This window comes from Mauremys reevesii, linkage group 10, assembly GCF_016161935.1.
Source record: "Mauremys reevesii isolate NIE-2019 linkage group 10, ASM1616193v1, whole genome shotgun sequence".
NCBI classification, from domain to species: domain Eukaryota; kingdom Metazoa; phylum Chordata; order Testudines; family Geoemydidae; genus Mauremys; species Mauremys reevesii.
The window spans coordinates 3601635-3619585 of record NC_052632.1 but is presented as its reverse complement, the minus strand read 5'-3'; the positions used below and the strand labels follow the sequence as shown (position 1 = coordinate 3619585).

The 17951-nt window shown below is 45.6% G+C and overlaps 1 protein-coding gene across 6 annotated transcripts in view; it reads left to right on the top strand.

Annotated features, from left to right (window-relative positions):
* The first annotated feature begins 5926 nt into the window (after positions 1-5926).
* Positions 5927-17951, top strand: part of GLCE (glucuronic acid epimerase) — a 108956-nt gene continuing 96931 nt past the window's right edge. Inside the window, exon 1 of one of the 6 annotated variants that reach the window (XM_039492146.1) lies at positions 5927-5948. The gene's annotated coding sequence lies outside the window, so the exon portion shown is untranslated. Of the gene's footprint in view, positions 5949-6237; positions 6320-17951 lie in introns of those variants that run through there. The other 5 variants (XM_039492148.1, XM_039492151.1, XM_039492145.1 and 2 more) reach the window with 5 other exon arrangements.

Genomic DNA, 17951 nt, shown 5'->3' with positions numbered 1-17951 from the left:
AACTTTTCAAACCTTTATGATCTATTTAATTGACCAATAGTTTGTCAAGCTACATGTTGCATTTTGCACACTTCTATGCTTCATTCCCCTTCTGCATGTTGTATTGAACTGACACTGGGCTTTTGATCGTCTAACCAAATAGGTTGAAGTTCTTTAAAGCAAGGACATTTGCCTTCTATGTGCTGAATTTTTGAAACGTTCTGCTTGGGAGTAATATTCCATTAGCCCCATTTGGCCTGTTCTGCTATCCTTACTTTAAGAAGTAATTGTGGCGTTAAGTACTCCAATGTGCCAAAAGGTAAAAGAACGGGGCCTTTACATCGGAAATTTTCTTTTTTATTGTTGTATTTTAATGTGGGGAAACTGACAATTTATATTGAATATATTCTCTGTACAGCACTGTGAGAAGTTCTAATACAAAAGGTGCTAAATATAAAAAATGTATTGTGTGTGACCTATTACTTCTGGCATAAGAATGTAAAAGCATCATTAGGGTTTTGAATTCATTTGCAATTGTGAATTTCTGAAAGTGACTTGCTGTGATGACTAAGGTTATAAGTACCTATTGTGTTCTTTAAAAAAAAAAGGAAAGAAAAAGCAATAACCTTTCAGAATCCTCACATCTCTTTGCATTTTACTTTACAATTCTGTCTTCCCAATGTAACTTAAAAAATGAATAATTTAGATGGGAGTGTTGTGTGTATGCAATGATGGAAGCAATCTTTGGGAGCAACTTTAAAAATAATTCTGTTCACATTTTGAAAAGTCATCCGAATCACAATTTAATGTTAAGATTCTTCAGTTGCATGTGACCTTCGACATCATTTGAAGTAACATAACAATGAAGCACCATAAGATACTTTCCCCTCTTCTACAATTTGTTCAATGGTGATTAATTAAGATAATGCTTTAATTAAGGCCCTTACTGAGTGCTTTTTCACTTGGTTAATTTAAAATCAGTGAAAGGTCAATCTACCATTATCCTCCTGAGTTCATGAAGTGCTAGACACACAAAGGGATTTAGGTGCCTCAGTCCAAAATTTAGATCCTCAAATCCCACTCCTTAGCTGCTGCCTAACCCTGAGGGCACCTTCATTTCTGTTGCTAAAGTCTCCTAGGTGCTTTCACTTCTGCTGCTGTATATGCACACAGCCACCTAAGGGTATGTCTGCAACACAGCTGAAAGGAGTAACTTCCAGCTTGGGTAGACATACGGCACTAGCTTTGATTGTGCTAGACAGTTAAAAATAGCAGCACAGTTGTTTGCTGAACAGACAGCAGGATGGGATAGGGGCCCTGAGTACGATCCTGTCCAAGACCCTCAGTGTATATGGGTGGAAGTGGATATGCTTCTGTCTTTAGTGCACTAGCGTGATCAGCGTAAGTATGGGTATGTCTACTTGAGCTGGGAATCGCATTGTCCAGCTGCAATGTAGACATACCCTATGTCCCAGGTGCCTAATCCCTCCTGGAATCCTTACACTAGCTGTTGCCCACCTGGCTTGCCTATGGGACTGGATCCAACAGGTGTGCTCAGATCACAGGCAATGAGTAGAAAGCACTGCATCACCTTTGTAACCATCAGCCCAGGTGTTAGAGCGCTTGTCCCCACTCTACCGGCTATGGAGTAGGAATTGGAACCCAGCTCTCTCTTCTCCCATGTAATTGGGTGGGGCTATTGTGGGGTAAGTCTCCCCCGTTGAAGATGTTCCACTGTGTCTGAAATACTTACGTAGCCAGCGAGAGTACAAGAATGGCTTTCTAGGCAATGGTTAGGGCACGCACTGGGAATTAGGGAGAGTCAAGTCCCTGTTCCAATTACTATTTAATTATTTATACAAAGTGGAACAGCTTCAACAGGAGACACTGAGAGACCCAGGCCAGAATCCCCCTCACCCAGCGGTTAGGGCACTCACATAAGCTAGCGCCACACTGCAGCCCTAAGTCAATCTAGGTTAGGTCAATTTACAGCCAGCACAATAATTACTGGGATGGCTGATGTCCACACTGCCCCCCTTCTGTCGATGGTGTGCATCCTCACCAGGAGCGCTTCCACCGACTGAAGAGGGGCTGAAAGCCAGGGCAGGAGCGGGGGGCAGCTGCTTGGGCTTCTTGGCTCCTTAAGTGGAGAATGGGGAGCCTCTGGGCAGCAGCCCAGCTGGAAGTGGAGAGCCAGGGGGCAGCTGGGCTGTAGCTGCCCAGCTTTCTTCTCAATTTCACAGCTCCAGTATGACAAGAAAGCCACCAGCCAATGGAAGTAACGCAATGTTTAGAGGGACACTCCGTCACCCTAACTACACTGACGTAAGCCCTCTACCTCTTGTGGCGTTCCGATGTCAGTGTAACAGGGCATTTACATTGGCGGGACAAGGCTTCAGTGTAGGTACTGACATAATTAAGTCAATGTAAACTACCTTACATTGACCTAACTGTAGTGTAGACCAGGCCTCAGCTTGCTGGCTTTTGCAGTTCCCCTTCTTAGGTGCCGAACTCTTCCCTTGGTGTAGGGAGCTTGGGCAGGTACGTTAGTGCTGTGGATTCCAGTAGGTGGGAGGGTGCCTAAAGTTAGGCATCGCAAAGCTGAGTCGAAGTCCCCATTGTGGATCTAGCCCTAAGTGACTCAGGCAACACTTGTAATTTAGAAATGGAAGTTTATACTAAAACTGAAAGAATCCTGGACCTGAAATATCCAAGTAGGGCTGGATTAAAGGTTGAGGGCATAATTTCCCCCTTATCCCATCAGTGTAAATCCTGAGTTACCACTGGTGTAACACTAGCAGAAAAATGGTATGAGAAGAAAATCAAGCCCAGGGTTTGGTTTTGGAACTGACTGGCAGAGAAGGCCTGACCAAACAATAAGCCAGTGAGAATGTAAAGGCCATATGGTCAGATTTCCTCCCTTCTGACTACTTTGCACTGGTCAGAAAGCTGTCCTAATTGGGCAGGTGGGTATTCCCCTTGCATAGGGAAATCGCCAGATAGTGTAAAGCTGGCTCTCCTCTACCTTCTCCCAGCACCCAGTAGCATGGAAGAACATACCAGGGCATGGCTGGAGCCTGCTACACTCTATCCTGGGCAGTGGATTGGCCCCTATTAGGACATTGTCCTTGGCCAGAGCCAGTGATCTGACCCTAAGAATTTATCCATGGATTGGGACAAAGAAACCAATCCTGCAAATGCCTTACTATCTAACGGATGAAGTGCTTGCTGTTACAAATAGGTCCTACATAAAGGAATAGGGTTTTCTCAGTAGTGAGCACTGTTAGCCAGGTAGTAAAGGTTTGCAGAAGGGCAGCTGTAGAAGTGTGGTGGAACTGTGCATGTTTCAATGCAATAAGTGTGTGAAAACCTAAAGTTGTGAGCCATGAAGCAGCAGAACTAAATTGAGATTTGTGCTGAGAAAATTTGCCAAGATTTTTTTGCAATTTTCACACAGCACTAGCCAAGAATATCTCTATACTAATCAAATTGAGAGGAACATGAATTAAACTTATTGAAAGTATCTCCAATTTTGTTTCAATTTATTTTTCTTCTCTCTCTTTTTTTTTAAGGCTATTAAGAGAGGGAAGGAAAATGTGGCTGTTAAACCCCAGCATACGTAGTTATGAATCTCTTTATTTTTCCTATAATTCCTCTTGACAAAATAATTAGCACATGTACAAAGTAAATGGAAGCATAGAATGCTGATGTTTGAGTAGACAGAAGGTTCCTATGGCTGTAAGCAGAAGCCCTGCTGCAGCTCTAATGAACTGAAAAGATACCTGCTTTCTGAAAGGGGTGTTAGGCTTGACTTCAGAACAGCAATACTGCTGAAGATTACATGGGGCCAGATCCTTACAGGGTGTTGACTGGGCGGCTAACTTCAATAGAGCTACACAGACTACACCAATGAAGGAGCTGGCCCAGTGTTTTTAAAGCACTACATTGTAGGAGAATCATATAGTATCTTTAATTCTTAGGATTTTAAATGTGCGGAGTGGACTGAGTAGGTTTTCCAAAAAAATCGGTATTCTTCCTAAAACTGTGGGGCAGAGAAATCTGGAGCACCAAGAACATGGCTATAAAAAGATTTCTTTAAAAAGATAAATTGGTTTAATTTTCGTACTTACAAAATTTGAGATTCAGTGTGAAATATTCATTCATTAACTGTTAGATGAGACAAATTTAGCACAGTGCCTACTCACTCAGCTGAGGGTGGCTCTCTGAGAGTCCTGTTGGCAGGAGTATTTATGCAAAATGCACGACTTAAGACATGAAGATAGGAAACTACATTAATTTGTTGTTGGCTGTAGTGGTTACCCACTAACGCCTAGCTACCCGAGTCCCAAATTCATTGGTGGATGCAGTGGGGAGAAATGTCAGGCTACATGTTTTGAACTCCCACGCCTCATGCCGCTGCTAAAAGAAGCATTCAAGCCAGCCTGTAATGGTGGAGTCACCATAGGAGTGTGTGGTCCCCAAGCAGTCACTTGGTGTTTAAACAAGCACATCCACAATATTGGTCTTTATGCTGATTTTAAAAGAGAAAAGGCAAGTGTTCAATGGAGATCACACTCAACCTGTTTGTGTTAATGGGGCAGAGGTTCAGATTTTCCCTTCCATGATATCTGAATTTTAAAACAGACACATTCTGAATGTGCCCATATACTGTGATCAGTGTCTCCCCAAGGCTGCATTATGAATGCAGGACTAGATGCTCTTAGGATAGTTTTCATCCCTTATGTATTAGCCACCCTAAGGGGCCTTACCCTAACAATTTTCATGAAGCTGCACCAGGATGTGGTCATCACATCATGACTAGGTTCTATGGGGCAGTTAGATTGGTGTACGGTGAGGCTGCAACTGAGGCTGGAGGATTCTGTAACCACTTCGATGTCCTTGCTGATGAAAAGAGAACAGAGGCTGCAGCTCAGGCTTCATGCTGTTGGGGGGCTTGGCTGGGGAGTCCGTAACATGGTTGGACCTTCCCCACTTCTAGTGATGTGGGTGCAGAGGCTGGGTGGGAGCAACAACCCAGGGTCTTGGAAATAGGAGGTGGATACCAGTATCTGAGTCCTCTGCTAAGAGACTGGTGGGTAGAGCAGGTGTCCCAGGGTTGCTGGTGGGAAACAGAGCACAAAGGCCATGGAGGACACCAGGTCTATGGCAGCTCAGAGGGGACTTCCTTAAAGACAGGAGCCCAGAGCTCCCTCCCCTGAAGCTCATTTCCCCCTTCTCACTCCCTGCGGCGAGGAGTGCACCACAGACTGGGCGGCTGTAGGGTCCCCTGTGTAGCCGCTGTATGTAGAACTAACCCCCTCCCACAGAGCGGCGGTCGCTACGTCCTACCTCGCTCTGTCCACACCAGCACTTTTGTCCGTGAAGCGAACGTCGGTCGGCGCGCGCGCGTGTGGTTTTCACACCCCTGACCGACCAGCGTGTCACTGACAGACGCGCCGGTGCAGCCACAGCCCCGCGGAGCCCTGGGGGCCAGTCCCGAGCCCTGTGGCGGGAGGCTGCCGCCGCTACCAGCGCAGGGTCGCGTCAGGGGCAGAGCAAAGGTGCCTCCAGCCCCGTGGCCTGGCTGCGGACCGTGGGCAGGGCCAGGCGCCCTGGGGAGCCCCCCCCACCCGGGTGACTTGCGGGGTCCCCGTGAGCTCCGGCCTGGCCCCGGGCTCCAGCGGGGGGGAGGGGCAGGCTGCCCCCCCCCCTGGGGACAGCCCCGCTCCGCCCTGCAGGGGGCTCCCGGCCCCGGCCCGCGTGAGGCGCGTGTCCCCCCGAGCCGAGCGCAGCCCCTCCCCCTCCGGCGCGCTGGGATTGGACGCGGGGTCCCCACCGGGCCCGCCCCCATCGCGGGCGGAGCGCTGTGATTGGGCGCTGTGTCCCCGCCCCCCGCCGGGTTCTCGCGGGAAGTGGGGGCGGGTCCCGTCCCCCTTCCCCGGCGCTGTGGTTCTGCCGCCCCCACCCAGGTAGGAGCTTCCGGGAAGGGGGGGGGGGGCTCCGGGGGTTACCCCGCCCGCGGGCCTGAGGCGAAGGGGCTGCGGGCCCCGGGTAACCTGGGGCGGCCGTTGCCGGCTCCTGCCTCAGCGCGGCTCTCTCGCCCCGGAGCCCGGCGGGCGGCGCGCGGGGATTGGACGGCGGCCTGGGGGCGGAGCGCTGGGATTGGGCCGCGCGTGTCCCCGCCCCGCTGGCGCGGGGGGCGCGTGGGCCGCGGGGGCGGGGCTCGGCGCGGCCCCACGTCGCCGCCTCCCGGAGCCCCGCGCACTGTGGTTCCGCCCGGGCCGGGGACAGGCAGGAGCCGCCGCGCCGAGGGAGGCCCGCGCCCGCCCGCCCTGCACAGGTGGGAGCTGCCGGGGGCCGCGCTGCTGGGGCCTGCGGGCGGGGCCGCCTGCCAGCCGGGACCCGGCGTGGGGCCGTCCCCGGCGTGCGTGCGGGCTGGCTCGCGTCCCGCGGGGTGGCCGGGGCCGGCTGCGGGGGCTCGGCTGCCCCCGCTCGGGGCTGCGGGCCCGGGTGCCGCCTGACAGGTGGGGCGGGGGTGCCTGTGGCGTCCCTAGGTGCGGGGGGAGCGGCTGCAGCCCCCCCCCCCGCCCCGGCTTGAAGTGGTTCCCTCACTCACACGGGTTACAGTCTGGGTCTGTGGCGGTTAAACTCCCCCGGTGGCGGCATCACGCTTCCGTGGCGGGGGGCTCTGGTTGACCCCTGCCTTGTTTGGGGGCCACGTGGGTTCCTGGAAGATCGCTGCTGGGTTGGGTGGGGGGCAGCGCCAGGTCCGTGCAGCCTCCTGGTCTCTTTCCTCCACCCTGTTCCTCTGGCTCTGTCTAGCAATTGTCAGGCTGCCCCGCTAGTACCGAGACCGATGGGTTCGGGTCTGGCAGCAGCAGCAGCAAGCGCCTGCCCTGGTGCACAGAGTAGGAGCTGAGGATGATGGTACCTGGGAGCGGTGGGCAAGGGTTATAGGCAAGACTGTGTCCAAACTCCCTTGAGAGACAACAGAAGAAACAGCCAACTGGGAAGTCGGATACTCCGAGACAGTTGCAGAAAGGAGACATATTTGCTTTGCGCTGACAGCCGTGGTTGTAGCTGTTTTCAGTCAAACCCGGCCACCACTTCTTCAGCTCCATGCTCTTCTGTGGCTGCATCAGAGTTTTACCCTCTTGCTTTCATGTTCACTTTGGCTTCTGTGCAAAGCAAATAAAACTGCTTCGTTCCATTCTCCTTCTCAAGTTGCTTAGTAGAAGGGACTTCACATTTCAGGATGGAGATTTTGAAATTCCAGGTCCAGGAGGAGAAGGGAGAGCAATACATTTCTTTCTGGAGGAAGGGCTAAAGGCACTGATTGCAGGTTGATATTTGTTTTGTTCATCAGAGTGGGTAAAGTACTGGGTTTTGTTGCCAGAGCATTGTATGAGTAACCCAATCTTGAACAAATTCTGATAAAAATTTGCCACCCTTAGGATGATCCTGTAAAAAAATGGATAATTTGGATGGGTGAGTAAATTTACTCATCCCAATTGAGTGGGTGTGCAGAATTTTACAAGACTAACATAAACGGATCTGAAATGTTCCATGGTAACTAGACATTCTTTGAGAATTTTTATGCTAGCTGTTTTCCACATACTTGGTCAAGAGCAGCCTTTTCTTTGTGTGCTTCATTACTGCAGGTGCAGTCTGGCATAGACGAGAGCTTGTGAATAGCTCTTTGTGTTATGCCAGCACCTGTTCATGTGGAACTGAGGTAGTTTTACTACCTCCTTAAAGGTGTGATGTGGACTGACTAAAGCAGAAATATTTAAAGCTCAGGCTATGCATCTGACCCTGGTTTAGCTATTGCCAGTGTCTTGTTACCAGCTACTCGTGCTGTCAAAAGACAACATGAATTAAACAGAGAAACACAAAGTTGAATATTCTAACCCTTTTGTTAAGGGACATATCTTCCTCTGATCTGTAACAGTGGATCTTGACTCATTATTCTGGCCTCTCAAAAGGCATGGATTTCCCTCTTGACAGTGGTGTTGGTTCCATAGAAGTTGGGCAGAATATTAGCTGCTTATGTGGGACAGAAATAATTTTGATTTGTTAGACTTAGGATATGTTAAGAAATACAAAACTGAGGAGTACTTCATCTTTGACATTATAGCTGTTACAATATTCGTTGCAACAGTTCTGTGATTCTAACAACCGTTTCAGTGGGGAGTGCCTTTTCCTTAAATATACCTGTATTCTCTGGCTTCATCCAGGGAACCACTCCAGTTTGATCTGATGGTTTTGATGTAGAAACTTCATAAAAATGCTAATGCTCTTCGAAGATAGTTGTGCGGTTGATTAGCTTTTTTGTCAGATCATCTGAAACCATGAAAATGTCTGTCTCTCTCTTCTCACCCCCCCCCCCCCTGGCCCCTTGATGCTTCATTTATAAAATAGGCAGACCAATTTAGGTAACTTTTTTTTTTAGTTCTGAATATGCTGAACCATGGCATGATGCTGATTAAGGGCCCAAGCTATAGTGAGTCTAGTAAGCACTACCAACTACGTTTTAAAAAACCCACTTATTTTATTTTGGACTAAAATAAAGCTTGATCGTTCTTAAGGGATAAAGCAAAAATAGCTTCTTCCAGATGTGATCTTCCATACATTGAAAATTAACTGATTTGTGGAGTAGCAGAGTAAAATATATAGGATATCTAGATAAACAGGTAAAATCAGTCTGAATCAGTAAGGAGTCTGTTACTCAATTGATGCAGTCTGGCAGGAAATATAAGGAAAATCTACAAATATTCAGGAGATTGAATTTTTATTTTTAAGTATATACAACAGGAGAAACTTAGATTTCACTGTCATCTATGAAACTGCATGCATTGCTCAGGAATGTTCTTTAAACAAATGAATATTTCTTACACCTTCCCTCCCTCCCCCCAAGTATGTAATAAGTGGTGCCAGACGGTTCTTTGAAATATGGTGGGGAGGATGGATTTCTACGTCTTTTGGATATTGTGGAACATCCAAGAGATGAGTGTTTGTGTTTATATGTATCTGGTATGTCATGACATGACCAATGTTACTAGGGCATCTATTTAAAAAGATATGGAGCTGTTTAACCATTAAGAGGTTATGGTAAGCATATTAAAACTTTGTGCAAAGACAGCACTTTAATGCTTAGTTGCTGGGCATAATGCTTGTCTAAAGCCATATTCTAAATGGCTGGCTGAACTTTTGTTACATATTTGTGCAGGTGGGACCTTCATCGCTGGGAGAAGACTATAGAGTAAAGGCAGCTGGGCATGTGTTGAGCAGAGATGGGGATAGAGAAGAATGCAGTTGTTTTAAACTGTGCCCTCTGCTTCTTTCTCCCCATTCAGTGCACTTCCCCTTCCTCCTCTCCCTTGAAAAGGTTGCTGCTGCTAACAGTAGTTTGTGGATCTCTAGGCACTTTCTGTCATAAAAACTATATAGGTTCAATATTACAAATGTAGGTTTTTAGTATAGATAGTTAGTTCAAAGTGACTGATGGACCACAAACTGCTGGAAGGGCAGCTGGGCTTCTGAGGGATGCGGAAAAGGATCCAGATAGTTAGGGAAAAATTGGATTCTAGTATCAGCTCCTTGGGCAAATCATCTTAACTTAAAAAATGAGGATACTACTACTTGCCCACCTTTGAGTTGTTTCAGCGCTATGGTTGAGAAGTGCTGTATAAGAATAAGTATGTGTTAGTTCGTGGGACCTGTAAATTATGTCAAGGTTAAAATTAATGTGCATATACTACATAGAAAAGAAAAGCCCGGTGTCGTCTTTCCACTATTTTCTTTAATCCCAGAACTACTTTTCATTTTGAAAGAATAGATTAAGTTCTTTGAGTGCTTGTTCATGTCGATTCCAATCAGGTGTGTGCATGCGTGCATGGCAGCCAGAAGATTTTCCCCCTAGCAGCAGCATCCGTCAGGTCGACCTGGAACCCCACTGGAGTCGCATCTTCATGGCACAAAATATAGAGCCCTGCTGACCCCGCCACCCCTTCAGTTCCATGTTGCCATCTGTGACGGTTATCTGGAACCTCCCATAGCTCTTGACTTGGCAAGCGCCGTTAGCACTGTCCATTGTGCATAGTTGCTTACCTCTTAGTGTAGTTAGTATGAACAATTCCCAGCCTTCCCGCCCTTCCCCTCCCTCTTCAGGGACCTTTCTCATGAGCGACTTCTCATAGAGGAGGTGCACTCGCTGCTATTGCTGGGGGCAGTGGAAGAGGTTCCTCAGGAGCTGAAGGGTAAGGGCGTGATGCAACAGGAAGTGCCAGCAGTTTTGCTCCTTCCTGAATCACAGCCCAGGCTCCATTGCGGACACGTGCCTCCTCCCATGGGGAGGCCATCTTCTATATGCGTTTCCATCTATCCTTCTTGTTCACAAGGTGCTCAAGATACAGAGGGATCAAGCTTCAGTGATATTGATAGCTCCAGCCTGGCCCAGCCAATTCTGGTACATATCAATCTTGGAAATGTCCGTGGAAGCCCCAGTCACCTTACCGCTCCTCCCAGACTTAATAACTCAGGATCATGGCTGTCTCCAGCAACCAAACCTCGAGTTGCTGCACCTCACGGCGTGGAAGCTCCATGACTAAACCTGATGGAGCTCTCCTGCTCTGACTCGGACAAGTCCTCCTTGGCAGTAGGAAATCCTGCACCAGGGCTATCTACTTTGCCAAGTGGAAGAGGTTTTCAGTTTGGTTGGCGCAGTATCACTCGTCCCTGAAGCTCGCCCCATACCACTTATCCTGGACTATCTTCTCCATTTCAAGCAGCAGGGTTGTCCATGTCGTCAGTAAGGGTTCACTTGGCAGCCATTTCCGCCTTCCATCTGGGCACTGAGGGACGGTTGGTCTTTGCCAATCCTGTGGTCCTGAAAGGTCTCGACAGGCTATATCTGCACAGCCGGCAGCTGGCCCTGACCTGGGACTCAATCTAGTCCTTTCCAAATTGATGGATCCACCCTTTGAATGGCTGGCGACTTGTTTCCTGCTCTTCCTGTCGTACAAGGTGGTGTTTCTGGTAGCGATAACCTCAGCCAGGAGGAGGGTGTCCGAGCTCAAGGCCTTACCGTCAGAGCTCCCTTACATTGTGTTCTATAAGGAAAAAGTTCACTCAGGTCTCATCTAGCTTTCCTCCTGAACGCTGTCTCCCAGTTTCGCATCAACCAGGACATCTTCCTCCTGGTGTTCTATCCTAAGCCGCACTCGAGCTATTGAACAGGTCTACTTGTATCTGATGTTTATGTAAAGTATTGTCAGTACCCTATTAGCATGTAGTAGATCTCATAAACTGAAGCTTTGGTATGTTATGGATACATTAATAATCAGTAGCTAAGCATTTTTATGCTAGAGATGTTACTGCTAGAATATCTAGCCTCTTAAGTTTGAATTTCATTCAATTGGTCAAAGTCTGCGTGGGCACCTTATTGTGCATTCAGATAGTGACCATTGAACAGTGTGGAGAGGATATAGCAAAAAAAGTAATGAATACATGATCAAAACATAGTTTTCTGTGGGAGGGCAAATTAAAACAATTCAAGCCACTGGTTCAGCACCCTAGCAATTGGAAGGTCTTGTGTAGGCAAATTTAAGGTTAGATAATCAGAACTACAATGCCTTCCTGTGTAATATGAACAGACCCCTGTCATCAGCGTGCAGGACTGAACCTGGGACCTTCTGGAACTAGATGTATGAGTCTCTACCGCATGAGCTAAAAGCTGTTTGGCTCTTAGCCATGGCTGTAGTAGACTCACCAAGCTCTAGATGGTCTAGGTGCCACTAGAGAGGGATGGAACCACACCAAGCAGGCATGGGGGTTACACCTACATTTTTTTTTCTGCATAGCATGTGTCCCTTCAAAAATGCAATATGAAAATAACCCTTTTCATGAGGATTTTGCATGAAATTTATTTATGGAAAAATGCATTTGTGTATACAATTAGCAGTAAGAATCTAGTAAGGGGAAGGTCTGTTAATAACAGTTGCGCAGTTGCGTGTGTATATACACAAATAAGATTGGTTTTTTTCCCTTGGTAGCATCATGCATGAATTTAAATAATACTGCAAAATCTTAATGTTGGCTTAAGCAAACACTCCATGCCCTGCAAATAGCTTGAAGAATTATGTATACATGAACCCAATCCTGCAGCCCTCCTAAACAACACTTGCTGACTTTGATGGAAGTTTTGCAAACCAAGGCCAGCAGAATCAGATTTGGGAGTAGCCTTTTTAAAGATCGTATGAACTTGAACAATACAGCCTGTAGATGTAGGGATTCCCAGTTTTATTAATAAATCTTCAGTCAGCACTAGCTAAACAGGAAAGACTGTAAGGACGCTATGCACTTCTGAATTTGGCGAGTTGTAACAAGTGAAATGACACTATCAAAGCACGTTCTGTAAAAGTATCTTGCCCTGCAAATATATTCTTTGGCACTATTAACAAACTTTTTCTGGGTCAAATATTTCAGTTGATGTCTGTCTAGCGTCCTTGTTTTCACTTCAGTGAATTTGTAAAGTTATCAGATGCCACAGTGGTGGTAATATATAAATGTCTGTATTAAGTTGAAGTGTAATTCTACAACAATTGCTCCTTATGAAGGTAACTGAATCCTGTTCAGTTGTAGGGATGGGGGAGGGAGCAACTTGACAAGTTGCAACTTAAACTGTTTTACAGATTTAAAATATGCATACAGTATTGTCAAAACTTGCACACTGTAATATGATTCTGAAGATGCTTCTGAAGACATGTATTGGCTGTTACAACTTGTTGGCTCAAGACAGTGATTCTAGTGACATGCCAGACTAGTTCAGTGAGTTTAACCAGCGTGACACTTACTAAAATTTTTTTAAATGCCGTTTTTTGTACCCAGTATGTGATGGTTTCTGCCATCATGTTCTCAAATATGAGAAGCAACTTAAAAGTAAAGTGAAAACATTCATATTGGGAAAGGAAATATGGGCATTCGCCTTTGAAGTGATGGACTGTGAACCACCATATCTCCTTTGTCTTAGTAGGCACTTCTCGGCCTCATGGCTGAGGGGTGAAAACATTACCTTCAGTATGGAAACAATAGCAAAATGTTAAAGCATGAGATAAAGTTCAGTAAAGCATCCTCAGATAGTCGTGGGAAGGCTGCATTGGTGGTATTATGCAATATATGATACTGCTAAAAATTAGCAGGTGCCTAAAATATTAGTGTCTGGCCAGTGGCCCAGACAGAAGAAAAGCTGGGTCTGGCAGCATTTGGCAGTAATTTTCTGCAAAGCAAGTGTCCTGAGCTCTTTTTACTGTCTGACAGATTCTTTGACAACCTCATCTAGAATACTGTGTGCAGTTCTGGTCTCCCATGTTTAAGAAGGGTGAATTCAAACTGGAACAGGTTCAGAGATGGGCTACTAGGATGATCCAAGGAATGGAAAACCTGTCTTATGAAAGGAGACTCAAAGAGCTTGGCTTGTTTAGCCTAACCAAAAGAAGGTTGAGGGGGGTTATGATTGCTCTTTATAAATATATCAGAGGGTTTAATATCAGTGAGGGAGAGGAATTATTTAAGCTTAGTACCAATGTGGACACAAGAATAAATGGATATAAACTGGACACTAGGAAGTTTAGACTTGAAATTAGACAAAGGTTTCTAACCATTAGAGGAGTGAAATTCTGGAACAGCCTTCCAAGGGGAGTAGTGGGGGCAAAAGACATATCTGGCTTTAAGACTAAGCTTGATAAGTTTATGGAGGGGATGGTATTATGGGATAGCCTAATTTTGGCAATTAATTTGGCAATTGATCTTTGATTATCAGCAGGTAAGTATGCCCAGTGGTCTGTGATGGGATGTTAGATGAGTTGGGGTCTGAGTTACTACAGAGAATTCTTTCCTGGGTGCTGGCTAGTGAGTCTTGCCCACATGCTCAGGGTTTAACTGGTCGCCATATTTGGGGTCGGGAAGGAATTTTCCTCCAGGGCAGATTGGCAGAGGCCCTGGAGGTTTTTCGCCTTTCTCTGCAGCATGGGGCACGGGTCACTTGCTGGAGGATTCTCTGCAGCTTGAGGTCTTCAAACCCACAATTTGAGGACTTCAATAACTCGGACATAGGTTAGGGGTTTGTTATAGAAGTGGATGGTTCTGGAAGATTCTGTGGCCTGCATTGTGCAGGAGGTCAGACTAGATGATCATAATGGTCCCTTCTGACCTTAAAGTCTATGAGTCTATAATATAATGCTGGTTTTTTTTTAAAGTGCTACCTCAACTGGAAAAGGAATTCTTTTGGAGATGATCTAGTCACCAGCATTTCCTGTCTTTATTATAGAATTACACTAACTAGTTTGCGGTACTGATTTTTAGACCTGAAAAATAAAATAAGGGACATTATTCTAAATTTATACAACCCTCCACATAATGGGGCATTTATCTTGACTGACATGTCAGGGTACCGCTGTAATATAAATAGGTGGTGGTAATAATCAGAGCACTGTCTTTAGCCTACATACATATCATTATTTTGTGGCTTTCTTTGCCTAATAGCGTCTCGCTGTTTTGGGAGACTTTCTGTTCCCTCACTGGTAACAGTGACATGAAAAGCTGAGCTTCAGTAAGGTTAATTTAAGTGGGTCTTTCTCCAAACAATTGATTGAGCCATAAGATTAAAAGGTAGATTTCTTATGCAACTATGGGATTTCTCAAAATGGTTACTTTACCATTTGTTTTTTTTTTTTAAAGCTTGATGAATTACATAAAATAATGTAAAAAGAATGAGGAGTACTTGTGGCACCACAAGTACGCCTCATTCTTTTTGTTGATACAGCCTAACATGGCTAGGGTGGTATTCAAGTCTTACTGGCATTCTAAAGCATTTAATATTTTTACTGCCAAAGGCCTTCAGAACAGATTGACCATTTCAGCAGACTCTCAAGTGAGGGAAATCTGATATTTTGCTTGGGCAGAGTGAATGTGTACAGAGATGTTCTGTACTGTTTTGACTTATCTTTCACTATATTACAAATTAGCAAAATTATTACACTAAAGATTTTATGCACCTAAACAAAGTTCAGAGGATAGATACAGGGATGGCAGGGTGGTTTTTACCAGGTAAAATAATGGCTTTTACTGCTATGGGGAAAGCTGGCTAGGCCCAGTTGAAGGCATTTTCTATTTGAAAAACTGTTTCGTAGAACCATAGGGCTAGAAGGGTAAGCAAGCATCATCTAATCTAACCCCCACCAATATGCAGGATTTAGAACACCAGGGTTGGAAGGGACTTCAGGAGGTCATCTAGTCCAACCCCGTGCTCAAAGCAGGGCCAATCCCCAGACAGATTTTTGTCCCAAATCCATAGATGGCCCCCTCAAGGATTGAACTCACCCAAGCTAGATGGCTACCCAGCCTCTTTCTGAAAACCTCCAATGAAGAAGCTTCTGTGTCTTCCTTAGGCAGTCTGTTCCACTGTCCTGCTGTTCTTACAGTTAGGAAGTTTTTTCTGAGATTTAATTTAAATCTGCTGTGCTGTAGTTTGAACACATTGCCTCTTGTCCTGCCCACTGTAGCAAAAGAGAACAACTTTTCTCCGTCTTTTTATGGCAGCCTTTCAAGTATTTGAAGATCTCTATCATGTTTCCCCTCCCCCCCCATCTCCTATTTTCCAAACTAAACAGACCCATTCTTTCAGTCTTTGCACATGAAGCTTGCGTTCTATCCCTTTGATAGTCTTTGTTGCTTGCCTCTGGATCCTTTCCAGTTTCTCTACATCCTTTCTATAAACTGGTGACCAAAATTGGACACAGTACTCCAGCTGATGACTAACCAACATAGAGTAAAGCAGTAGTATCACTTCCCATGACCTGCATGCTATGCCTCTGTTAATGCATCCCAAAATTGCATTTCCTTTTTGCACCAGCATCATGTTGTTGACTCATGTTGAGGTTGTGATCTACCACAGCTCCCAGATACTTCTCAGCAGTGATGCTGTCAAGCCAATTCTCCCATTCTGTATTTGTAAATTTGGTTTTTCTTCCTTAAGTGTAGCACCTTACATCTTTGAATTTCATTTTGTTGTCTGTAGCCCAGTTCTCCAATTTATCAAGATCCCTCTGAATTTTAGCTCTATCCTCTAAAGTGTTAACGAATCCCCCTAGCTTTATGTCATCTCCACATTTGATCAGTATGCTCTCTATTAATTACCTGGATGTAGGAATAAAGATGTTAAATAAGACTGGACTCAGAATAGATTCCTGTGGAACCTCACTTGAGACCTTCTTCCAACCTGACATCATTCCATTAATAAAAGCAGCAAAGAATCCTGTGGCACCTTATAGACTAACAGACATTGTGGAGTATGAGCTTTCGTGGGTGAATTCCCACTTCGTCGGATGCAAGATTCTTTGCTGCTTTTACAGATCCAGACTAACACGGCTACCCCTCTGATACTTGATTCCATTAATAGTTACTCTTTGTTTATGGCTGTTTAACAATTATGTAGTCACTTAACAGTAGTTCCACTAAGCCTGCATTTCTCCACCTTACTTATGAGAATGTCATATGGGACTATGTCAAGAGCCTTGCTAAAGTTCAGGTATGTTACCTTGTCAAGGAATCAGAGGGGTAGCTGTGTTAGTCTGTATCCACAAAAACAGCAAGGAGTCCGGTGGCACCTTAAAGACTAACAGATTTATTGGGGCAAATCTGAAGAAGTGAGTTTTTTACCCACGAAAGCTTATCCCCAATAAATCTGTTAATCTTTAAGGTGCTACCGGACTCCTCGTAGTTTTTGTCAAAGAAGGAAATCAAGTTGATTTGGCATTATTTGTTCCTAGTAAATCCATGCTGGCTGCTAGCAATAACTCCTTCATTTTCCAAGTTCCAGGTAATCACAAATTGAATGTTTTATACATTGCTCTAGTAGCTATCGAGGTCAGGCTGACTGGTCTATAGTTCCCCAGTTCCTCCTTTTCCCCCTTTTTAAAGATGGGCACTACCTAGCCCATCTCCTGTCATCCATGAGTTTGTAAATATTATTGTCAGGGGCTCTGAGATTTCTTCAGCTAATTCCGTCAGCACCCTGGGTAAATAGCATCAGGCCCTGCTGACTTGAATTCATTCAAATTAGTCAGAAGATCTTTTACTTATACCGATCTGTCTCACTTCCCCTTTATTGTCTATGGTAACTTTGCTAGTCATCTGGTCACATGTTTTTTGTGTGAAGACTGAAGCGAAGTTGACATTGAGCAGCTCTGCCTTCCTAGCATTTTCTGTTACTTAGCTCACCTTCTCCACTGAGCAGTGGACCCACCATCCTATGGGGGGAGGGATAGCTCAGTGGTTTGAGCATTGGCCTGCTAAACCCAGGGTTGTGAGTTCAATCCTTGAGGAGATCACTTAGGGATCTGGGGCAAAAATTGGTCCTGCTATTGAAGGCAGGGGGCTGGACTTGATGACCTTTCAAGGTCCCTTCCAGTTCTAGGAGATTGGTATATCTCCAGTTATTACCCTTTTTTTTATTACCTTATCCTCGATCTCTCTTTTTTTGTCTGACGTATTTGTAGAACCCCTTCTTGTTGTCTCTAACATTTGTTGCCAGCTATAACTCAAGCCTTAACTTTCCTGATTTTTGTCCCTGCATACTTGCGCTATTTCCATGTATACGTCCTTGGTGACATGCCCCGCCTTCCATTTCCTATATGTATCCTTTTTGGTATTTAGATAGCTAAAAAGCTCTGTGTGTGGCCACATTGGCCTCCTATGACTCTTACCTTTCCTCTGCATCGGAATAACTTGATATTGAGCATCAGGTATTACATCATTTTAGGAACTGCCAGCCCCTTCCACTCCTTTTCTTCCTAATTGGTCTTTCCATGGGACTTTGCCTACTATTTCTGGGTTGGTTGAAATCTGCCTTTCTGAAGTCCAGTGTCCTTGTTTTGCTGTTCTCATGTCTTCCTTTCCTAGGATCTTGAAATTCA